This window comes from Melospiza georgiana, chromosome 2 (genome assembly GCF_028018845.1).
Source record: "Melospiza georgiana isolate bMelGeo1 chromosome 2, bMelGeo1.pri, whole genome shotgun sequence".
NCBI classification, from domain to species: domain Eukaryota; kingdom Metazoa; phylum Chordata; class Aves; order Passeriformes; family Passerellidae; genus Melospiza; species Melospiza georgiana.
The window spans coordinates 79,521,988-79,547,147 of NC_080431.1; the positions used below are offsets into that span (position 1 = coordinate 79,521,988).

A 25,160-nucleotide genomic window follows, 5' to 3' on the forward strand; every position below is an offset into this window, starting at 1 on the left:
TGCACTCAGGACCCTGACTGTCTTGGCTGAAGGCGTACAGCTTCAACAAGCATCACAGTGGAAATCATAGACTTTGAAAAAAATATTTACTTAAACCAGACTGTGTCAGTAGGATAATGATGACTTTAAACAGCGAGCACTCGTTGCTTCAAGGTACTTTCTGCAGCAGAGAAAGCCCATCAGGAGAGTAGTTAATGATTAGTGATCAGTCACAGTCACTTAGAATTCATGAGTATCCCTGAAACGCTAGAGATTAGGTAGGTAGTTTCAAATTACTTTCCCTACCGAATTCAGTACCCTGGACTGTGCAGTGCTAGTGGTGACCCAAAAAAGGAAAGGGTTAGTACTGTCCCAGTTTTTTGTTTGTTTGTTTGTTTTTTGTTTTTTTGTTTGTTTGTTTGTTTGTTTGTTTGTTTGTTTTTAATTTATTTCACGGGATTTCTAACATTTGAATACTCGATGCTTTTACACGCCGGGCTCGGGGAAGCGCGAGGGACGAGGCGGTGCGGGGGTGCAGTGCCAGCTGTGGCCGCCGGGCGGCACTCTTCAGCCGCGGAACCGGCCCAGCCTGCGGCCCGGGCAAGGGCGCCCCGAAATGGCCTCGCCGGGTGTCCGTACGCCCTCAGCAGCCGGAGCGCCGGGCTCGCCTGGACGGGCCTGACAAGTGCCAGGCCCTCCACACAGCGTCTTCACTCTGCGTTCGGACTTCAGCGCGAGGAAGAATTTATTACTTGTTCGCTATTCTCCTGAGTCTAGTTCAAAATTACACTTCCACGGTTTTCTTCAATTCTTTTTCGTACCTTTTTCACAAATCTTTGTCTGCTCTCTTCACAGCCTGGACTCTAATACGTCCAGACTGGGGGATGAGAGGCTGGAGAGCCCTGTGGAAAGGGATATGGGGGTTTGGGTTGATGCAAGTGGAGCATAAGTCAGCAGTGCCCTGGCAGCCAAAAGGGCTCACTGGGTCCAGGGGTGCATCAGGCACAGCCAGCCAAGGGAGGGGATTGTCCTGCTCTGCTCTGCTTTGATGTGACCTCACCTCGAGTTCTGTGTGCAGTTTTGGGCACCACAATGTAACAGGAACATCAGATTGTTAGTGTGTCCAGAGAAAGGCTACCAAGATGATAAAAGGTTTCCAGAGACAGAGGTCGCTTGGTTTGTTCAGCCTAAAGAGGGCTGAGGAGTGACCTACAGCTTCCTCATGGGGTAAATTGAGTGGGAGGTGCTGATCGTCTCTCTCTGGTGACCAAAGACAGGACACAAGGAAATGTAGAATCATTAAGGTTGAAAAAGTCCTTTAAGACCATAAACCAAACACTGCCAAGTCTGTGCCTAAGACATGTCCCTAACTGCCTCATTTGCACATCTTTTAAATGCCTCCAGGGATGGTGACTCATCCACTTTCCTGGACAGCCTGTTCTAGTGTTTGATAAACCTTTTGGTGAACAAATCTTCCTTATTTTCCAATCTAAACCTGCCCTGGCACAACTTGAGATTGTTTCCTCTTGTCCTGTTGCTTGCTACATAAAAAAAATAGACTCACCCCCACCTGGTTACACCTCCTTTCAGGCACATGTGGAGTGTGTTAAGGTCCCACTGAGCCTCCTTTTCTCCAGGCCAAACACCCCCAGCTACCTCAGCAGCTCCTCACAGGACTTGTGCTGCAGACCCTTCAGCAGCTCTGTTGCCCTTCTCTGGACACGTTCCAGCACCTCAAGGTTTCTCTTGTAGTGAGACGCCCAGCACTGAATACAGGATTCGAGGTGTGGCCTCACCAGTGACAAGGAGAACTGCTCTGGCCCTGCTGGCCACAGTATTGATCATACACGTGCCATTGGCCTTCTTGGCCACCTGGGCACACTGCCAGTTCCTGTTCAGCCACACCCTCAGGTCCTTTTACACTGGGCCACATTCCTTTCACTCTGTTCCAAGCCTGTAACTCTGCATGTTGTGACCCAAGTGCAGGACTCTGCACTCAACCTTAGTGAACCTCACGCAATTGGCCTCAGCCCATGGATACTGCCTGTCCAGATCCCTCTGCAGAGCCTCCCTGCCCTCCTGCAGGTCAACACTCCCACCCAGCCTATCTCCTGCAAACTGACTGAGGATGCCTTTGATCCCTTTGTTCAGATCATCAGTAAAGATATTAAACAGGACTGGCCCCAGTACTGAGTTCTGGGGAACCCCACTGGTGACCAACTGCCAATTGGACACAACTCCTTTCACCACCACTTCCTGGGCCCAGCCATCCAGCCAGTTTTTAACCCAGTGAAAAGTACACCTGTCCAAGTGATAAGCAGCCAGTTTATGCCAAAAAAATGTTGTGGGAAATGGCGTCAAAGGCTTTATTGAAGTCCAGATAGAAGAAAACATCCACAGCCTTTCCCTCATCCACTAAGCACCCTGTCATGGGAGGAGATCAGGTTGATCAAGCAGGACCTGCCTTTCCTAAATCCATGCTGGCTGGGCTTGAATCCCTGGTTGCCTTGCACATGCTGTGTGATGGCACTCAGGATGAGCTGTTCCTTGACCTTCCCTGACACTGAGCTCAGCCTGACAGGTCTGTAGCTCCCTGGATCTTCCCTTCCATCTGGATCCAAAGCCCTGTGTGTGTCTGCAGCAGGTCACTGAGCATTTCCATTGGATTATGGGGGTGCATTCTGCTCCCTGTCTTCCATCTCAGAGAGCTCAGTACCTGAAGAACGACTGGTCTTGCTAATAAGGACTGAGGCAAGGAAGGTCTATTATGTACCTTTTCCTCATCCCCTTGCAGCATCCAGTAAAGGATGGATATTCTCCTAAGCCCTCCATTTGTTGCTGATGTATTTATAAAGACATTTTTATTGTCTTTTCATTCCACTGAAATTATATGAAGCTGTGTTAGGGGAAGTTTACATTGGACATTAGGAAGAATTCCTTCACTGAGAGCACTGCTGGTCACTGGAACATGCTCCCCAGGGAAGCGGTTTCAGCCCCAAGCTTGTTGGAGTTCAAGGAGCATTTAAGTCATATGGTTTAGATTTAGGCAGTCCTGTGAGGAACAAGGGGTTGGACTCAGTGATCCTTATGGGTCCCTTCCAACTCAAGATATCCTGTGATTCTATAATTCTTTGATTCTATAATTCTGTGATGCAGGGTGAAAAGCAAGAGAGCTGATGTGATTGTAATATATTACTCCCAACATGATGAAGATAAGCAGTTGTTCATTGCTTTTGTTACCTTCAAGGTGCTTACTCACCTTCTGCAGCTGTGCTGCCTAATGCATAGGGGGTTTACTCTTTGCATGTTACCCTGTGGCTAAACCTGTGTGACTTCACACCTGGACACCCTCAGTGTTTTCCAGATTTACTCAACAAGGGCATTTCAGCAATTTCTAGAGGCATTTTCAGGTTTAGCTTTATTTTCTTGCATAGTTTCTTGGCGATTTTCTTTCTTTCTTTTTTGCAGCTTTATTTTTGGTGGGAAGAGAACAGTTTCATACACAGACTGCAACAGCAAGGGGTACTGAAAACACATCCCTGTTATGGGATACTCAGTTTCAAAGGCCTCATACTCTGGGGATTGGCGTATGGCCACTTAAAACAAACATCAGCTCTCTTGACTGTCCCTCCCCAACCTGCCCACCCTTTGCCTTCCCACCCATCTTCTAGCTGTAGCATTTTATTCAATTCCATAAAGTCTCCTCCATGTACACCAAAATTGTGCATTTAATTTTTCATGAATTAGTTTTCAGACAGATCAGGTCCCTGATCCAGATCACTGCACAAATCTTTGCTGATAGTACTAGGAAGGTGATGAGGAAAGGGCAGAGAAAAAAAAGAGTGTAAGCTTATCTGTCTCTGTAGAAGTTCATATTCTTGTGGAGTTGAAATATCTGTGGGACTACAGCCTTAGAAGTAAATTCCTATTTTGCACTACAGTGCTTTTAAGCTGTTTTCTAGAAATATGTTGCCACCTTGGGGTTCCTGAATATGCCAGTCTGTGCATGGGAGATTGAATTAGAAAGTAATTTTTCTGTTGAGATGTTTCCATGTCTTACAAATAATTAAGCATTGCTCGGGGAAGAAACTGGCTCAGACTGAGACTCAGGAGCTGCCAGGATACAGACCAGTTCTGTTCATGAAACACTTTTTCTGCCAGGAGATTTATCCAGCCATTCACTCCCTTCTCTGAAAAACTCCTGAAATAATTACATTAAGTGGAGCTTCATGCTAAACAAAATTGTTTTAACACTTCCCACGTTCTTTTTCTCTCTGAAAGAAAATAAATAATTTTATTCTCAACTAAATTTGTAGTTCTCCTTTCCTACTCATTTTTCAGCCAAGAGCTAAATGAGAAAGGCAGTCATTTATGTAACCCCTCGATGCAAGTTTGGGCAGGCTCACAGACCTTTACTGATGGGTCTGGACATAGGGTGGCACCAGTCACCCTCTTTGGCAGCCAAAAAGAAAACTCCTGTGGGTACCTTACATTCTTTCATAGAAGCTCAGCTCCATTCCCTTCAGTTTCCTGAGGGTGTGAAGCCTTCACCTCTCTGCCTTTCAATGTCAGTAACTTAATGTCCTTATTTTTCTACTGGGCTTCCAAGAATAAGTTGTATGTTATGTGATCTTTTTAGCAGGGTGATTTTGCTTAAATCCCAGGGCACTTAGGAAGTGCAACTTCCCTTTCCATCTACGTAACTGTTGGTACATTTTTTCCACTAGAGCATAAGCATGCAACTGAAAGCAGAGCTTTATGAAATTTTCTGCAACTTTCTGGAGTCATTCTTCAGATGAGCAACAGTCACCCAAATCCAGCACAGATCTCCTTAAAGCATGGAATATTTCCAAACACTCTCATGGAAGCAACAGAACAATAGGATAATTGCAGTTTACTTGAGCCTCTCTTCCTTCCAAGTCAAACAGACATTACAGAAAAAAATACAGTGATTCTTTGTCTGCGCTGTTCCAAAAGGAGTTTGTAGTTTCTAGTTTTCACAGGAGAAATTAGAAATTTCTTGCTTGGTCAAAAACTGTGGTTGCAGCACACATCCAAAGGAAGTGAGTGAGGCTTGGATCAACATGGATCAGCAGATAGACAGGGCTGGTCTCAGGTACATTATAGAATATAGAGGAGATTGTGAAACATACAAGTTCACAACTTCAATCCCTTTGTAAAAGATATACCTATACATTCATATTTTCTAAATAATTCATAGGACTTTAATAACAACATATACAAAATAAATAACCATCTCTCTAACTGCACATTTCTGTTCCTCAGCCATGGCTGAAGAGCTCATGAATTTTACTTTTTCTCCCTTTGGCAGCTTCAGAAACCCTGTAGTGTCTCATGTTCCAGTAAGCAAAAAATTAATTTGCAAGGTCTGGGTATTCAGGTGAAACCTAGTAGCAGTATTGAACTTACACAGCTGGATTGCAGGTCTGCACAGAATTGACTAAATAGTGTCCGGTCCCAGCAAGGAACAAGGCTTAGTGTAAAACCAGTCATGGATTCCCAGGCAGACACTTCTCTTTTTAAGGTTCCCCAAATCCTAGTCCACAGCAAAAATGGCTGTTTTTCCCTCTGGCTGTTAGCATGATGACCGCTGGCACTCAGTCTGTGTGATGAGTGTGTTAGAACACTCAGGTTGCATAGGTAGGATGCTGGAAAATGGATAGATAAACAGACATTCAGACTGTAGCTCTGGTGAACTGGCACAAGTCTAGCTGTTTCTTCCCCTTTGAGACTGTCATGAAAATTTGCAACTGGCCCGTGCCAACTGAAGAGAGAGGTTAGGATGCAAAGCATAGAATTATAATGGGCAAATGTTAATTCACGTGCACGAGGTGTCCCAGCCAAATTGGGGCAACCCGAATGTGGTTTTACACACAATTCTTATACCCTTAAAATATTCAGGTAATACATGATTGACTAATCACTTACACCCACACTACTGATTATTAATAACAGTAAATCTCTGCAAAGCACCTGCATTTTTGCAGAATTCTTTCTGCTTATCTGTTGATCCAGACATCCCTGGATTCAGTCTTGCCATAATTACTTGCTCTGATGCCAGAAGATGCTGGCAAGATGTGGTCTAAGATGATGCTGTTATCTTGGTTGTCAAAGTCCATATTGCCAGGACTAGGTTACCCTTTAGTTTCTTTTACTTAAGTAGGAACACTACTAACTTCAGTAAAATTTCGCAGCTTTGTGACAATACAGTGTACAATATGAAATATGAAATAATATTATGTTAACAAAATTAATACACTGTTACACTATAAAGATTGCTTGATATAATAGTCAAGGAAGATAATTTTCATAACAACTGATACACATAATGAAAATAATAATTAAAAATACAGGTGGGTGAATAGTCAGCTAATGTAGATTGTGGTTTTTCTCCTCTCTGGAATTTATTTCCATTAAAGCTCATAAGCAAAGCCCTAAGCAGAAGTGAATGACAAAGAAGGAACAAAGCAGAGAATAAGCCTGGTCTGCAAGAAGAAGAACACTGCTTGTTTCAAGGGAGAACTGAGACTCAGAAGCCTTCTTGGTGGTAAAAAAAATCTCATTATTTGTGATAAAGATTAAAAAAATAATTAAAAAGCATACTGTATACTGATGGTTGCCAAGAGCCAGTGTGGAAACTGTAAAAGTGCAGGGTCTGATCTTTCACATTCCATCTTGAGCTGCCCCTCAGCACTTCTGTGCTTCCCCAAATTATCTTCAGTTATCTCTTATGGATTTTCTGTAGGCTTCTCCTCTTTCTGTGCCAGGCTTTCTTAGGGAGAAAATACCTTTGTACTTCACCAAACACATCAACAAACAAAACAACAAGGCTTTGGATATAGGGTATCTAGAAGGATATTACAAGGTTTTAGTTTACTGAGCTGTATGATTATTTTCCAGAAATCTGTGAAGGAAAATGTGCTATTTCAGACAGTTGCAGTGATAAATTTGCTCTTGAAAAAATCTTCTTGAAGATTTTATCCACTAAATAGTTCTGCTTCAAAACTGCTTGTCAAACATGTTCTCTCATGTATAAATAGTACCCTTTTTATTCTTTACTCTGCCTGCTATTCTATTTGCTGTTCCCAGCTCCTCCCTTTCTTCTTCACATCCCTTTCTTTCCTTGTGTGTCTTTTATAGTTGCAATGTGTGTATCTTGCTTTCCCTACCTCTGTCTCCCACCTCTCTTACTCTTACCCTCCTTCTTCTCTCCTTTTTCTTTGAAACTCTATTCCCCTTGTCTTAGCCTCACCCCTCCCTTTTATCCTCCTCAGCTATTCTCTCATGGGTGGTTTTCTTCTCTTTGGTTTGTGTGGTCTGCCCTGCACATTCCAATTCTTTTCTCTTCAAGACCTAACACGTTTCACACAGTGAGGAGAGTATTTGATAAATGAATTATGCTTCGCTGCTCTGACCATTGTTTTAATAACTGCAACTTTAAATACTATGAGATCTGTTTGTGTGTCTGGACATTTGAAACTCACTATTGTGTGGAATCATGTCTATAAAATGAATGTCTGTCTGTGTAATTTGGAGTACATGATTGCCTTTGTCAGTGTCTCCAAACTTTCTTGATCACATATTCCTCTTGGTAAAAGGCTTTAGCATACACCCCCATTATACATATATTTACTTATTTATAAATTACATACTACTGAAGTTCTGTTGCTTTCCTCCTGCACACCAATGTGTTGCCTTGCATACCCCTCTGGGGTGCATGCAGCCCTCTTTGGAGATCACAGCTCTCTATCATGCCAGCCACACTGTTGCATGAGATATGCTGGTTTTGTCACAATTAAGATTCTCCTGAGAATCTGATCCATGCGTGGTAGTTGGGATTGAGAGCTTTTTCTTCTCTGTTTCTGTCATGTCGGCTGTGGTTGTTTATATATTGAGAGGGCTGAGGTTTTCTGGTAGGGTGCATTAGTTTGCCTAGCAAAGAGAAGATTTCAGAAACTGGAATTTTTTTTTAAACATACACATTCTCCAGCATTGCAAAATGCTGCAACACTGGAGAAAAAACATTAAAATGCTGATGTAAAAATAAATCCTTCGTAAAAGACTGACTGTCAGCTATCCTTTCACCAGGTGAAGTTTTAAAGAGGGTTTGGATGTTGCATGTGCACGCGTGCACAGGAACTTTTCTCAGACTTCCCCATTCAGTGTAGCAGTTCGCTCATGCTTGGCTTTCATTCCACAAGAAGGAGGAGGAGGAGGTTTTGGGGGGAATATTCCGTTACCATAAAGGGGAGGAAGTGTTTCTGCAGCTATTGAACAAAGCAGCTAGTTAACCTCTTTCCCGACCCCGGTGCAATGGTACAGTCCCACTGCTCCTTTCTAGGGGCCAGATGCTACTCATAGTAGTAAAACGAGGAAGAAAGGAAAACATATGTGCAAAAATTTGCTACCCAGCTAGTAAGGACCAGATTCCAGGAGGAGCTGAATACCTGCAATTTCTCCTGAAGTAAATTTCTTTTAGAATCAGATGGGGGGAGGGAGAGGGAGTAAAGTTGGAAGGAAAGAGGTCTGTTGTAATTGGTGTCTAGAAACCCCCACAGAGAGGATTAAGAAAGAAACTATGCTGTCTGGGAAGAAGTAGGTATTTGTGTTACCCTGCATATATACAGAACTGCTAGAAAAGGCTGTGCTCTGTGGAAACCAGCCCTAGCTTTTTGAACACTGAGATGTGTCACTGTCTGCTGATGGTACTTCTTTTAAGCAGAACTTTATTGAATGTGCTTTCTCCTTTTGTATGTGTACCAGTGTCTTACGTCGAAGGGAATCGCGGTCACTTTCTATTGTGTGTGTTGTGAAGCTCATACTTCAAACCAAAAGGAGTTACTTTGGGAACAGAGGCCCAAAATTCTGCTCTGTGTTATCACAGAAGCATTTATGAATTGTAAGGCACTGGGTTTTGATATCTTTTCTGTCCAGTCCTAATCCATGCTGTGTTTAGCTCACTGCACCCTCCCTCATTTTCTGCCACTCGGCTGTATAACTCACTGAATGGTAGGAACGAGCAGAGGGTAATGTTGTGTGCCTCATCCACTGGCATTTCTCTGTGTGCAGCCCAGTGACATTTCCAGAATGAGTAGGTAGACTCTTGTTCTCATACTAGCAAGAAACAGGAGACATCCAGAAAGATTCTTCAAGAAAGATGCTTTCAGTCCTTTCTTTCCACATTGGAAGGTGAGGTCCTCTTTTGGAAGAACTGAGAAACCCTGTTTGATTCACCCACATGATTGAAGTTTGTCAGTACCTAGAATCAAGGAAGCACCTTGCCTCTGTGACATTTCACAGAATCACAGCGTGGGTCAGGTTGGAAGGGATCACAGGAGGGATCATCTGCTCCAACCTTCCTGCTCAAACAGGATGATCCCAGAGCACATGGCACAGGATTATGTCCAGATGGTTCTGGAATATCTCCAGTGAGGGAGTCTCCATAACCTGTCTGGGATATCCATCCCAGTGCTCAGTCACCTGCACAGTGAAGAAATTCTTCCTCATACTCAGGTGGAACTTCCTCTGCATCAGTTTCTGCCCACTGCCCTGTGTCCTAGTGCATGGCACCACAGAGAAGAGCCTGGATCCACCCTCAGCACCCTCCCTGCAGACACTTAGAGACATTGATGAGCCCCCTCTCAGACATCTCGTCTAAAGGCTAAACAGGCCCAGCTCTCTCCAGCCTGTTAATAAATCTTTGTAGCCCTCCACTGGACCCGCTCCTGGAACTCTGTGTCTCTCTTGGACTGAGGAGCCCAGAACTGGACACAGCAGTCCAGAGGAGCCTCTTCAAGGCTCCGTAGAGAAGAAGCATTGGATGTGGAGAACAAGTAAGCACAGATGCACGAACTTGAGCCTGGGTTATGCAGACCAACAGGAGATGGCACACAGTAACAAGGATTTCAACAATGTCAAGAGAGACTGACCAAGGATCAGACTTGTGCAGCCACACTGTCCTTCCTGACCTGAGCCTGGCAGGAGTAGGGGCTGGGCCAGGGGCTCGGCCAGAGGTTGGGGCACAGCTGCGGCCGCGCTCGGGATCCGCGGAGACCAGGCGGTGAGGGAAGACTCTTTTGGAAAATCCCCCTCTGGAAGAGGCTGGCTGGGGGAAGCGGGAGGGGTTCGGCAGCACAGCCTGGGATCGCGGAGGGAAGCCGGTGCCGCCCAGTGACCCGCCCAGCGGAGCGGCTCCGAGGGGAGGCTGCCGGCGGCCGGGGGAGCCGGCGGGGCGTGCGGAACACAGGATGGCGATGGCCGCGGAAGTGACAGGAGTGGCTGCAGCCGCCTCAGAGTGCGGGATCTCGCAGCGCCCCCACCCCCATTTGCCGTCGCTGGGCTTCTGCGAAGGAAAGCAGGTCGGGGGGGCGGAGAGAGAATGGAGGAGGGGCACGGCGAGGAAGGGAGGGAGGGAAGGGGGAGAGAAAGCGAGAGAGCGAGAGGAGCCTGGAGAAAGGGATAAGGCAGATCCTGGGAAGCGAGAGAAAGAGAGACTCCTGCAGGAGGGGGACCTGGGCGGGGAGAGGACATTGCCGGTGAAGGGCCTGGAGGGGAGCGCAAAGATCGGGACTGCTCACAAGCATCCGACTTGTTGAAAGACGTCGAGCGAGGCCAGAGGCTGTGCCCGGGGCCGGGGGACAAAGCGGCGTTGGGCGCGGAGCGAGAGGGAGCTGGCGCTGGCCCGCCGGGATGGTGCAACTCGAGCGGTGAAAATGGTCTTTGTCCAACTTTTCTGATGCCGGGAGGCCGGGCGGCACGGCTCTAGCGGGAAGGGCTCCTGCGAACACTGCTCGAGTAATGCTGGGAAGTGGAGGGGGTGTTGCTGGAGTCCTGCACAAGGTACCGTGGCGGGCGGGCGAGGACGGGCATTGTGAGTCCGGCCGGAGCGCTCGGAGCGAGCGGGACGTGGTGGCGGGTACCCGCGGGTCTCTGCCGTCCGGGGGAGGGGGCACAGAACAAACGGGGACTACTTCGAAAGGGGTTAAAACTCCTCAGGCGATGTTCTTTGCCTCCTTTCCCGGTGTGTGCTGTTCAAAGGCGGCGTTACCGGGACCCTCCCCCGAGCGCACGCCTGCTGTCAGGTGCCGGCCGTGGGCACGGAGAGGACAGATGTGGGGAATCGGGTCACGGCCTCTCCGGTCACGGAGACTGCCATCAGCCCCAGTGCCCTTCCACACGGCCGTGCTGCCTTTGGTCTGCTCCACGAGCCGTGTTTCCCCTCTCTCCAGCCCTGGAGAACCGTAAGGAAATGCTGCCTTTGAAGTCTCTGAAGTGGGGCTTGATGGATGCTGGTGTGGGTTCGCGATCCTCGTGGAACGACACAGGGGAGGCTGTGTGGCCTTGTCTGTGGGTAGGGTTGCTCAGCGATCTTGTGGGGGACAGATGGCTGTATGAGTGCTTGTGGCAGAGAAAAGCCATGTTAGGCTATTTTTCAAGGAGATGATGCAAGTTACTACTACTCAAGCTAAATAAATCTGTGAATGTGGGAGGGGCTGTTGTGATGGGTAATTTTTATTTTGCCTTTTGTGGGATCCACTAAGATGATTTCACTTACTCTGGAGTTTCTCTTGCTATTACCACACTCGTTCGGTTGGGAAGGAGTGTATCACCTGCCTTTCCTACAACTTCCAGAAATCGGAGAGTGAAGATGGGGAAGCAAATCTCCTCCCAAGGGGCATCCTTCACTAGCAGAGATACCAAGTCATGCAGATTCATGATGAAGGAGAGTGAGGGGGCAAATGGAAACAACAAAGTCAAAGGAGAATTAGCTGCCACCAGACACGTCTGTTAGAGAGACAAATCTGTAGCCTCAGCTGCAATGAAGGAGGAGGCTTCCTTTTTCATTGTTTTATAGGTTCTAATCCAAAACATGGAACTGGGTGTGGGTGCACCTCATGTTTAGTCACAGCTGATCCACCTGCCCTAAGCCATTAATACAATATTTATTGGCTACTTTTAGATATTTCTTCATTCCCAGTTTGAAATAATTCCAATGCTGGTGTTCCATTGGGAGAAGGAAAGGAAAAGATAATCTGCAATCTAATAATCCTTCTCACCCCATCTCATTGCAGAAAAAAATACTGTTTTTCTTTAGAAGTTCATTCCCTAAATTCAACACCTTGCACTACTTCAGTTTACTTTGCTTATGTATTGGCAAGCTTCAGATAACTGCACATAATTGCATCCTTTCCTTTTCTGCCTTTTTACATGTATGCTCTCTGAGCCAAGTTACATAGGTGCAGTTTTTAATTCCTTGACTTGTGTGCCCCTTTAGCCACTAAACATTTTTTCTTGTTTTCTGAGTTCTCTCCTATTTGGCATTCTTGCACTGAGCTGCTCAGAATTGTTTGCATGGCCATGTGTTTTGATTTTTGGAAAAAGCATCACTTTGGGGCACTGGATATTGTATGAGGTAGGATTGTATCTCTTTCTAATTTAATCACTGAAACCCCACAGAAAGTCATGTTTTCTTGCATTGTGCTGAAGTTCTCAGCTCTTCCAAGCTGTTATCTGTGGCATGAGCATCTTAGGACTTTTTGGAGGGGGTTGGGGAGGAGATGTCTAATTATTTTTTCTTTTGCCCAGGGCTGCTACTGTCTTTGCCTCCCGTATTTTTCTTGGAGGCTGACCAATGGCACAGTGTAAATCCTTTTTGGGGGGAAGGCAGCTGGTGGCTCCAAGGAGACAGCTGCTTATTCTCCAGCGTGCTCCCATAGGCTGCCAGCAGATGTGTCTGACGAGGGAGCTGATCCCTTAGCCCATTGAGAATTGTCTTCCTTATGCCTGTAGGGATTCACTGTGTGGATCCCTCTTTGTGCCCAGGTGCAGATGGCTTCCCCTTCTCCCCTCTGATATTGCATGTGCCATATGCAGAGAATCATGTAAGAGATTAGTGTATTTCTCCCCCCCCTTATCTCTTGTGCCTCCAATTAAGACAGTTTTGGTTTTTGGCCAACTTTCCTTCCCTGGATTGTCAGAAGATTTATGCATACTTTTCCTCTGGTTCAGGAATGCTCCTGTCTTCAGATCTGCTTTCCCTAAAACCTTAGTTTCCTTGTATTTCATTATCCATCAGCAGTGCCTGTGCAGAGGGTTAACCTGAAGTCCCTACAGATTAGTGCAGAGTGCTTTTGGAGCACACCTAAGGTTGCACAATATATTTTTATTTTTCATTTCTGTGGCCATATTGCATGTATTTACTGCACACATAAACAACAGAAGGTGGAAGAAGTACAAATTGGTGGTCAAGCTAGAGCTTTATAATGTCATTTAGCCTGCAAACAAGAGGGCAGTGTCTTCTAAAAAGGGTGCTGTCATTAAAAAGTATTTATTAAGAATATTCCAGATTGTCTGGTTTTAGTCATAAACATGTGATGATTTTTTTCAAAAATCTCAATGACTTATTTCTGTGAAAAGTTGATTAAAGGTTTAGGGGGAAACTGATGAGCCCCTATAATACTGTCATTATTTAGTCTTGTTTGCTGTTGGTTTTTTTCTTAAACTTGATTTAGTATTATATTACAGTTATATCTTGCTGTTGATTTTGATTTTGTTAGCAAGTTTTGTATCATCTTACAGAAATACAGGTAAAGTATTTCTTCCAGCTACCGACTGCACACATTCAGCAGTTTTCCAGCTCATTATGACCTTATACTTTAGCTTCTACCTGATAAGTCTTGGGTTGGATATCACTCTTCTCTCATGTTTGCTCTTTGGCAACCATGAAGTGTCATGGGCTTCAGGGGTGTTCACAAATGTAACACAGGTGTATTTTTTAAATAATTGTGTAGATGTTGTACAACAGCAAACTATCACTTTTTCTCCAGTGCTGCTGTGTAAACAGACCCCCAAAAGGATAAAAGCTCCTTAATTGCTTATGTCAGCCACAGCAGTCAAACATGTGAGCAGCAATTCTGAGTAAGAAAAAGCCATTTCATGTTGTCACTCTTCTCACACTTGATTTATACAAGGAGTTTTAAACTTAATAAATAACTACACTAGTACTTCCTTCTCAGAGGCACTCTGTTGTGCTTTCAAGAAATACTCCTCTGCCACCAGAAATAGAATTTTATCGGAAGGGTACTGTTAATATATGTTGTGTTTTAAAAAATACAATTAAAATGCATGTACTTTTTGGAGATCTTATCACCTTATTTTATACTGAAGGTGCTGTCTTGCCTCTTAAAAAGTCATCACGGAGCAAGCTGATGCTTCTGTCACAGAGGTCCTACTTGAAGGTTGTTCTTGAGACCGCTTCTGACAAAAGCTCTTCTAGTCACTGGTTTCAGTTTTCCGTGCCTCCAGAGGCCCCTGTGCATTCTGCTGCTCAGGCCTGCTTGTCAAGAAGATTTTTGTTCAAACGTTTCACATGCACACCCCCACGCCCGCGTGCACGCGCGTGTGCGCATGCCCGTGTGTGCACACAGCTGCGGGCAAAGAGCAGGAAAAAAGGCTGTCCTGGCAGCAGAGAAGATGCTGGGTACTGTAAGAGCACAGCCTCTCCAGCCTGAAAACTGCAGTCTTACACGTGAAAGCTGAATCCTTAAGCTCTTGATTCACCTTAGGATGGAAATTCTCGCCAGCCCAGACCTGCACATTGAAACATACATGACTTCATTTTCAGACAGGCTTTTTTTTTTTCCCCTGTCTCCTTAAGCTTGCCAAGTAAATGATTCCTCTGCTGATTCTGCAGTTTCCAAGTACAGTTTTTTGCTCTGTGCCATGTCTCTGGAAAATATCCAACATGTCTAAATCATGTAATTAAACCCTAGAAGCTAAAGACTGAGAACTACTGGCTCTTTGTAAGATATTTCTGTTTTAGCATACTGATGTTTCTCCAAGTTACTGTAAAGCTTTCAAAGCTCCCTAAATGACCTGATCTCTCTCCCACTTTCTGCAAAACACTCACATGATATGAATCTGTTTGGCCCAGCTGACCACTTCAGAGGCAGTGTGTAGGATACAGACGCCTGTGTGGAAGCCTTTAGCATCAGGCTTACCACAGGCTCCCTCAGATCCTGGGGATGTCTGCAAATGGAAGCATGGTTCCTTGGCAGAACTCTCTTATCTTCTTAACTATTCTCTAAGAAGAGAGTGGGATGTCACAAGAGGGACAACATTACAGATCCTTCTGGGCTGGTTTTGAATAATTTCAATTTGGAAATTCAAACTGGGCTGTTTATAAGACTGTTTGAATTTCCAAGTGTTAGGTTTCACGCACAGCTAGGATCAATTTCATTCCAGTACGCAGAATCTGGAATGCTTTCTGCACCAGGAAGATGTTGGAAATTACTCCTTCTTGGGTTTGAGCCAGGAAGAAGCTCTGGAAGCACAGCTGGATTGGGATGCACGCCTGTAGTTGTCTCCCAGATGGTCCCTTCCCTTCCTAATGTCAGTAGGCTTTCAGCTGGTGCCAGCAGCAAGGGGGATGCAAATATGTACTGACATTTTCACTTCTCAGTGAGTTTGCTAATCCCGTTTGGTGCATGTGTTGTCCATAAAGGGGCTACCATATCAGCAGTTAGCACTGCCATCACTATGGTGTCAGGAATGGAATAGTGCTGTTGAGGAATGTTTGTTTCATTGCTAGTGCAGAGAGGATCTTAGTGGTCTTCTCCTCTTCCAGTATCTAACCACGTCAGAAGTACATAAGGATGTTCTCATGTGATGTGAGAACAAATTCTGGTGACTTGAGTGTAAATCAGCAGTCTGTTAAAATCTAGGGGATAGGTAGAGGCTTTGACAGAGGGAATTTTCTTACTTTGCACGTGCCTTGTTCTGCTGGGACATGTATGTGGAGTCAGATGCTGAAGAGTAATTAGTCTTCATTTTGAGCCTTGCTGTAGCTACCTTTTTGCTTGGGGCCCCAGGCTGAGCACCAGAAAGACATTTGGTGAAATAACGTAATGGGAATGATGCATGACTTGTGCTCCTTGTTTCAGTCAGAAGTTCTCTTAGCTCAGACTGCAAGAATGGTGTTGATGGCTGTGTGTTTCTCATGGATGATTTTACCACTCTTGAGTTACAAGTGGCTCTGGATGGTCTCAGAGAACTGCAGGTTCTTGGAAGAGCTAAGGACATCTTCGGGCAGAAGATGGAGGGTCATGAAAGGAGGGCCAGAAAAGGCCAGGAAGAGGGGTGAAGCACCTCTTCTGAAGACAAGCTGAGAGAGCTGAGATTGTTCAGACTGGGGAAGATTCTGGAGTGACATTATTGTGGCCTTCCAGTACCTAAAGGGGATGTAAGAGAGCGCCTAAATGTTCCAGTACCCAAATGTAAGAGAGCTGGAGTGGGACTTTTGGCAAGGACCTGTAAGCAATACAATATCTGGGAAAGACTTCAGACTTGAAGGGTTAGTGTAGAGGAGGGAATTCTTTACTGAGAGAGTAGTGAGGCTCTGGAACAGGTTGCCTGGCGAAGCTGTGGATGCCCCATTCCTGGAGGTGTTCAAGGCCAGGCTGGATGGGGCTTGGAGCGACCTGGTCTAGTGGAAGGTGTCCCTGCCCATGGCAGGGGGTCAGAATTAAATGGTGTTTAAGGTCCCCTCCAACCCAAACCATTCTGTGATTCTGTGAAATCAAATTAGTGACTAGATCCCTGTTACCTGAGAGGAATCGCTTTAAAAATTGTCTCCTAAATAAATTCTTTTGATTATGTCTAATGGATTACCCTCCAAAAAGTGTGTGTGATGACAGAGTGTGAAGAAAGCACATCAGTCTTCAGAAACAGAGTAAAAACAAAAATGTTAAATTCTTTAAAAGAATTAAGCTAAAACAGATCTTACTCTGTTTGATAAATTAACACCTACTGAACAGTCCTAATTCAAAGGATCAGAATAGGGTCCGATGAATTGTACATTTCCTGCTTCTCTTGGCCAATAGTCTGTACCAGTCCAGTGTTGAAAAGAGTTGTGTATATGGAAGTCAGAGTGGGAAGGGGAACTTGCTCTAAATCCTTAGAAAGTTCTTTTAAAATTAGTTTTTAGATTATTTTTTTAAAGGCTTGGCCTTCCCCTCTTCCACCCAGATCATAGCATATCAGCCTGGCATTTTCTACTTTTTTTTTTCTTTTGTGCCTCTGAACCCGTGGTGTTGAAATTGTACAGTCTCTGACTTCATGGCACTAATGCAAATGCACAGAGACTATTTGTGTTTGACTGTGTGAACTTGTGTGCCACAGCACTGATGAACTGGGAGCTCAGTGAAGAGCCACAGAAGTGATTAGGTGACTACAGGGAATTTTTAAAATGCTATTAAAAAGCACTAACTTACTGATGAGTGAAAAGGGTTTGCTCTGGAGTAGCTAGAGTACCTAAAAGACTATTGACAGGATTCTAGGCAATGTGCTGGCCAAAGGAAAAGGGCTGGCTCAAACTGCCCAAAGTAGATGGGTTGGGGTTCAGTATTAAGGTGTGTTTTCTTCCAGCAAAGGCCCGCATAGATTGTAGAAAGTCATGGAAGCCTTATTGCTAATGACATTTAAAAATATGACTAGGGAAGCCTAAAGAAATGCACCAACAAAAGTCCTGAAGATATGGGACTGTAAGCCAGATGTTGACTCTAAATAAAGGTGCCCATCCCCTTTATTTCATTTCTATTATTATAGTTTTGCCATCAGCTGGGGAGGTACTACCTTCCTGACAGAAAACATATCTTGGATCTGCTCTGTTAAGACCAAGACTGGTTGATATCCAAGGAAAGGAAGTGGTGTATTGTACTCACTCAATTTTAAATGTAATCCTTTGGTTTTGAGGTTGGATGTGGATGTAACAAGAGCAGTGAGCCCCAGCATCCACACTGAAATATAAATAAGCCTTTGAGACACTGAGGAGGCAGGATGAACTCTGAGAATTATGTGTTGTTGCTTTCATCTCTGGCACAAAAAATAATACAAACATGCATTAGAAAGAGATGCTATGAGCCTGAAATATCCTTCTACCGTAACCTGCTTGGCCTTCCCTTTTCCTCTTAAGACTATTTCTGTTCTGCTGAAGTATTAGTGGCACATAATGTCCCCATTTCCTGAGGGTGGAAACATCAAACTGGAAATGCAGGATGGAGGAGGAGGGAAGGACCTGAGAACAAAATTGGCTGTTCTTCAGGCTCTGCCAGTGGCAAGTTCAAATTTTTGGTGGAGCTCTCTAACCCACTTTTGCTACACATGGGCTCTTTCTGATGCTTCACTAAACTCAGGTAATTGTTTCAAGCAGTCATTGCCATTCAGATAATCTCTTCTTTGGAGCATTCATCTGATTTCTTTTCTTCAAGCTACTGTTTCTGCTTCAATTCCCTCTCAGTTTTCTTGTAGATGAGAGCCAATTTTGGGCAACCTGATTCCCAAAATCAAAGTGAAAATCTGATTTTAGCCTTGAATCAACATGAATCATTAGTGTTGTTCTCTAAATAATCATCTAGATGGTGACAAAAGTTGAAAGAAACTTAGTGTGAAAGACCAAGTGAAATGTTTCTGAAGTCCAACAGAACTTCCATAATGTCTGTTCTTGTTGCTCAGTTCAGTCATTTTAACAGTGAGACCAAGGCACTAAGATGAAAGACAACTGAGTCTGAATGAATATTATGGATTTCAAGACTGGAACTGAAGACAGCAAAACTGGAGAAACCATATATTTTCTTGCCTTGGTTCTAGGTCTCATGGTTCTTTTCTCTGTGTTCTCAAGAGCTTGCTGCCAAGGCAGCTCCCTTATTGCCTGTCTGCACAGTGAGGTAACACCTCCTGCAAAAAATGGCTTTGTAGTAGTAAGTGTTGGTGTGGTGCACTTCTCAGAGTATGACCAGTGCAGTGCAGGGTTGTTTTGTGATGTTTGAATACCTAACATGAATTTGAGACTCAAACTAGTGGTAGAACAGACAGAATTCCCATCTTGGCAAACAGTGGTCATAAAAAAATGACGGCTGTGTAGTAGAGCTCTTCTCTGGGCCATTTTCTCCCTCCCTCATAGCTTCCTAGTTTGGTGCATATATTTCCACATCAAACGCTCTAATTTACGTGCTGGAGCTAAAGCTTGTATATTGTACAGCCTGTTGGTGCAGTCAGCAAAATGTAAGGGAATCAGCTTGACTGAATATATTTTTTTATTCTCACTCCCATTTGGGGAATATGTTATGTTACAGCCCTCTGTTGGGGCAACCTTATGAACTCAAAAACTGGTATTTGTAATTCTGTGGGGTTATAACTAGATGGAAGGTAGCTGGTAATCATTTGCATGGAGTGAAGGTAGGAAAGTAGGTTTGGACAGCAAGGTCAAAGCAGTGAAAAAGTCAGTAAAGTGATCATGCTTCAGTGCTTTTCTGCCTTGTTGTTTTACAAAGAAGCATTCTTGCTTCTCTTAACAGGAATAAAAACAGTGATGATAAATAATACTAGTAATTAACTAGTTTTAAAAGTAGCCTCTATCTGCAAATGCATGAAGCCAACAATTTGTGAACCAAGCTCTATGACAGCCCAAGGCTGTGAAACTGATTAAAATGGAAAAAAGTAGTTTTAATTAACCCTTAAATTATGAAGCACATTCTCTGAAAACCCAAGCTGCCTCATTGAAGCCAGACAGGAGGTTAATAAAAAGAGCTGCACTTAAATTAAGATGCTTTAATATTATTAGTTCTTTCTGTAATCTGTTTTGAAATGACAGTTTCTCCCATGGAATGAAAGGCAATTTCAAAATGATGGGAATTCCCATAGAAGAGGAACATTATCTTTTAACCGGCTGTCAGTGCTGCCACTATATCCCAACAGGCAACATAACCTTGGATTCTGTGAATACAAATGACATGCATTTTCTGCTTATGCTAAATATTTCTTACTGTAAAACCCTCATGAAGTCAAAAGCAAAATTAGAGATGAGGACAGTAAGCATATTTTTGCAAAAATTGAAGTTCTTTACTGCAGCTGAAGAAAATATTAATCCTTACTAAAGGATTTTGCAAAGTGGTCCACAATGAACAGTTTAAGAAAAGTATTTTCAGCTTGTTCTTTTTTTCCCCTCTATTGTATCTTTTGAGTGTTTGTGCATGGATCTTGCTTCATATATTTCTAGACATGCCATGTAAGGCTACATTCTTAAGTTACAATGGGAAAGAGCATTAGTATAAAACATCTCTTTTCTTAGACTTATTAATATCTTAGTGTCGCAAGCCGCTCTCACTTTTGCTCCTGCTCAACCCTTCAGGCCCTTGATTTCTTTTCCAGCGTCCTGAAAATGCCTTTAAGGCTGTTGTGCATCTCTGTGTTTGGGTTGTCTTTGTAGATTTGCAGTTGCATTTGCACACTTGGTCAGCAAATGTCAAGGTTATTTTTCTGATTCGTGGCATTGCTTGTCTGGCCATCGCCAACACTATGCTTGGCTTCTTTACCACTTTCCACCCATCAGCAAACAGAACTTGGTATACAATAACTTTAATTTCACTTGAAAAAAAAAGCATGATCAGCGTTGCTGAGTAGATGAGAACATGATTTTAGGGACTTTCTTTTTACGTCACTGTCGTGGTTTAACCCCAGCTGGCGGCTGAGCAGCACACAGCTGCTCGCTTAGCCCCGACCCTCCCACCCCTCCCATCCCAGTGGCATGGGAAGGAGAATTGGGAAAAGGTAAAAGACATGGGTTGAGATAACAACAATTCAAACAGTCTAATAATTGTAGTAAAATAATAATAATAATGGTGATGATGTTGATGATGATGATGGAAAGGAAAGGGGGAGAGAGGCATAACCCCCAAAAACTACAAGTGACTCATGGTACAGTCACTCACCACCCACCGATGGATGCCCAGCACATCCCTGACCCATCATCAACAGATCCTGGCCATGTCCCCTCTGTTTATGTAGTGAGCATGACATTCCAGAGTGTGGAATATCTCCTCAGCCTGTTGGGGTCAGCTGTTCTGGCCATGCTCCCTCCCAGTTTCTTGTCCATCTCCTCACTGGCAGAGCATGGGAAATTGAAAAGTTCTTGATTTAGAGTAAGCTTTACTTAGCAACAACTAAAACATCTGTGTTATTAAGAGTATTCTCATTCCAAAACACAGCTCTGTGCCAGCTCCTAAGAAGAAATTTAACTCTATCCTAGCCAAAACCGGGACTGCAAAACATTCTTTGTTTAATAACCGTTTATGAAAATGTGTTATTTCCCTTCCCCTTTTAAATGCAGAAATAGGATGCATCTTTTTTCTTGTTTTCAGACGTCTTCTATTACAAAATTTCAGTGAATTTTGAGGTGTTTGTTTAAAATTAACTTGTATCACAAAAGGAAATTTTCAAAGAACTTTTAGTACCACAGATTACTGTCACCTAGAAGTTAATAATGTGGTGATCTTCAGGGATACTTGAGTCTAGTATTCTAAACTTAAAATTCTGTACTTAGAATTTTGGAAATACAACATTTTACATAGTGCTTAACAAAGGTTTGCAGCTGTGCCCTAGAGTTTGTGAATTGCTTATTTTTTTCTTTGCTGAAGCCTTATGTCTTCCTTTTGTACAGATGAAGGTATAATTGTCGAAGATAAATTATACTTGAAGTTGATAACATCGTGTGTATTTCTACATAGATAAAAGTGCAGGGATCTGTGCACAGTTGTACTGAGAGAGGTATCCTGAGGAATTAGAGTAAAATCAGTAACAGGACAGTGAAGCCATACCCAGTGGGTACAGTTGTCATCTTCTCTTTCCATCAAAGAAGATAAATGTGATGGATAGCTGTTAATTCATTTCCCCCTGTTTGCACAGTCTCCTTTATTTACAGTATGAAAATTCAAAGGGAGTAATTTCTGTATCACTTCAATTCCTGTTATATTTTAGAAGAGTTTCCTGTTATATTTAGAGAAGAGGCAAGTAATGGATAACATAAATAACAATTAATTTCTTCACATTTTTCATTCTATAATGCTGTTAATATTCTGGAGCTGGGATTTTGCTTCCTGGTGTTAATGTTAGAAACTTGACTATAATTGCCAATGCTTCTTTGAAAACTACACAAATCACTATAAAAATTGTCAGTGAAGTCAAATCTTGTGAGGTGGGAAGAAATTGTTTTCAGGAACTTAATTGTGTTTAATATGTATGTAATTCAAGTACATAATAGATGGAAGAAAGAATCCGTATCTTTAATCAGAATATTTTTTTAATTGCTGTAGTTTCAAGACTTCAGTGTCCATCTTTGTTAGGCATAGCAAAACATGATGTGGAGGTATTGAGAAAGGCTCCAGAAACATCGGGCAGCTGTGAATGAATTTTACTTAGGAAGAAAGACTAGATTTACAAGCCAAGCTGTAAAGCTGCTCTAGCCAAGTGTGTCATGGCAGAGAAGAGAGATTTAAGGGAAAGCACTGTAGTTATCTAAAGAGATGCTAACCAGGCCTCCTGTGTGGGTTGGGAGATCGCAGAGAGGCTCAGAATCTCCCCGGATACCTTCAGGCCGCACCTGGGGAGTCATCGGGAGGGAGCTGTTCTGCTGTCCATGGCTCCCTTTTTAATTAGTGCAGGTCTTAGTTACCCTGGTGAACATGATTCAGCTCCGTCCACTGACTGTAGAGGTCATTTGAGTCATTATGCTTCTAAGTTGGGCACCCTATTAGAGCCTCAAGGGTTTAATAAAAATTCATGAAAATAAGCATCTCTTTCTTCCCTTTAAGAGCTATGGAAGTTCTTAATTTGGATACCACTAGGAAATGTATAATCAGAGCATGGAAGATCAGCTTCACAACGCCTGGTGTTTCCATGGTAAACAAGGAAATAAATGCCTTTCTTTGGAGAACATTCAGAATCAGCTTTTGGAGTCTCATTGTATACTTAAGGGATCCCAAGAGGAACAGACACAACTCTATCTAGATAATCTGTAGGAAGCAAATGATCAAGCCAGCTATGAAGTATGCTCTTGAGAAAGTATTCCTTTAAACTTAGTTATACATTTCATCTAGAGCGTTTCTCTCAAAATTAAATGAAGCAACTGAACAGACTGTAAAAAATCCACAAGGGTTTTTTCCATAAATCCTACTCTCATCTCAGATATTTTCAAAGTAGTTTGGCGTCATTAAAAATAATCTCAATTAGTAACAGAGGATAAAAGGATATACAGCAGCTATTGAAATGATCTATTTATTTAGTCAATCATTTTTCTGTGGTGCTTTATGTGTCCCAGTAATAGAATTTTTGAAGAAAACACATTAACTTCATGATATTAAAACCCTGAGCGATAAATTATGGGTTGCTCCCCCCCCCCCCCTTTCACTTCCTGTTTGGGGCGTAGAAAGATTTCTATGAATAGCAGTTATTGTAATTATTGTCTAAGAAAGAAGGTAGGCAATATTATGTCATGCTCAGACTGCTGGACAGGCACTGAGTGACAGCTTTTCATAACAGCATTGTGGATGTTATCCCAGTGAGCCCTGCTGCAAGGGCATCCCAGTGGCAAAGGAGCAATTATAGTAGGACAGAACTGGGGGCAACAAAGGACGGGGGGAGGCCTTTTGCTTGATGTGTAACACTATCATGATTCCCTATTTATCATGAATGAGAGGTATTAATTCCACTTTTTGTACTCTGCCTAAATGTGATGAATCAGTGTGCCGCACAAATTAATTGGAATAGTAGTTTATTGACTCTCCCAGATGTTGTGCTCATTTATCTTTTTAATGGTTCTTGCTGAGAGATAATATTAAGCTGATATGAGTCACAGTGCAAAATATGCAGGAGGAGGAAAGACTGTGTTTGCAAAGGTACAGCGTTTTCTCTACACTGGAGAGTTCTTGAGGTGTATTTATTTTGCATCTAGGTCCTTTGTGTGAGGAATAAGTATGATAAATACAGGGAAAATTTGTGGAATCAAGTGTAGCAGAGGGAAATTAGACCCATATAATGATTTCTACTGTGAAATAGGCCTAGAGGAGTCAGTTAACAATGAATGAGGAAGAAGCATTGTTCCAGTGGGAGGAAACAAGATGATTTGGAAAAGTTCTTGGAACAGATAAGAAGAATTGAAAACATAAAAAATTTGGCACTGTTACGACTTCAGCTTCTATTAGTAGAACAATATCAAATACGTAAAAATACTGTGTTGCATGAGGATAGACATCTTTCCAAATCTGTTAGAAGTTCAAAACGGGGCTTGGATGAATTCCTAAGGAGATACTAAAGTGAATCAATTGGGGGATATTCTCTGGTAATCTTTGTCTTACATTTGTGGATACTGGAGGAAGAGGAGGAAAGTGGGTCACATAGAGGTGAGGCTTGCAAGCCATCTGCACACAGCACCTCTTCCTGGCACTGGAGACACGGAGAAAACTTGGCTTAGGTGGACATTCATCTGCTTCTGCACATTCTTATGTGTTGAAGTGTAGAACTCAAAGAAACAGCTATATTCAGGCCCTCATCTTTTCTCCAGAAGGCTTGTGCAGTACCTGAACAATCCTAGATTTTTTTCTTAATCCGAAATGCATGCTTGAATTCCTCCTGTGGAAGCCAGACAGATGCATGGTTCTGATGAGTGGTTAATGCTATTTGATGTCAGGTTCTGCAGGTGGTGTCTGTCAGAGGGAAATAGGGTCACTGTACTTTATTTTCTGATATGTGACTACATATTGTCTGTGTAGTAAGTTAGAACGTGCTTCAGTGAAGGTCTGTCCAATGTTTTATGGTTGGAGTGAAGAGGTTGAGAAAAGGAGGGGTTTTGTTCAAAGCTTAGGTCCAGAAGAACCTGTGGCCAGCACAGAATTTACACTGTTTATCTAGCTGTCACTGTTTTTTATCAGTCTCAGAATGCTGTGCAAACCCCAGAAGAATAAAAAAGCAGTCCATTCTAAGGAGATTCCTCTTAGGTTTGCCAGGTGCATGACCACCTCCATCAAGACTCCAGCCATATATCATTGGGGTGCTCTCAAATTAGTGACTGCACAAACCTTGGAGCAAACCTGCTTCCTTTCTAAAAAAACCCACATGCACTGATGGAAGGGAATTCTCGATTAATGCTGACCTGTTTGGCAGCACTGGTGCCCTATGGCCCTTCAGGTGTCATCACTGACAATGCTTGAACTTTGAGGGAATCCTTTATTTACATAAAGAAGCTGCTGCAAAGCTACTGGCTGCATGAAATGCTTTGCCACGGCTTGGGTGCAGCATGGACAGACAGCCGCCCTCTGTGACAGAGCTCTCAC

At 43.4% G+C, this 25,160-nt stretch overlaps 1 protein-coding gene across 2 annotated transcripts in view; it reads left to right on the top strand.

Annotated features, from left to right (window-relative positions):
• Window positions 1–10,257: 10,257 nt before the first annotated feature.
• The window catches only part of EPHB6 (EPH receptor B6), a 66,447-nt gene continuing 51,544 nt past the window's right edge, over window positions 10,258–25,160 (top strand). Inside the window, exon 1 of one of the 2 annotated variants that reach the window (XM_058045394.1) lies at window positions 10,258–10,358. The gene's annotated coding sequence lies outside the window, so the exon portion shown is untranslated. Of the gene's footprint in view, window positions 10,359–10,462; window positions 10,840–25,160 lie in introns of those variants that run through there. The other variant, XM_058045393.1, reaches the window with a different exon arrangement.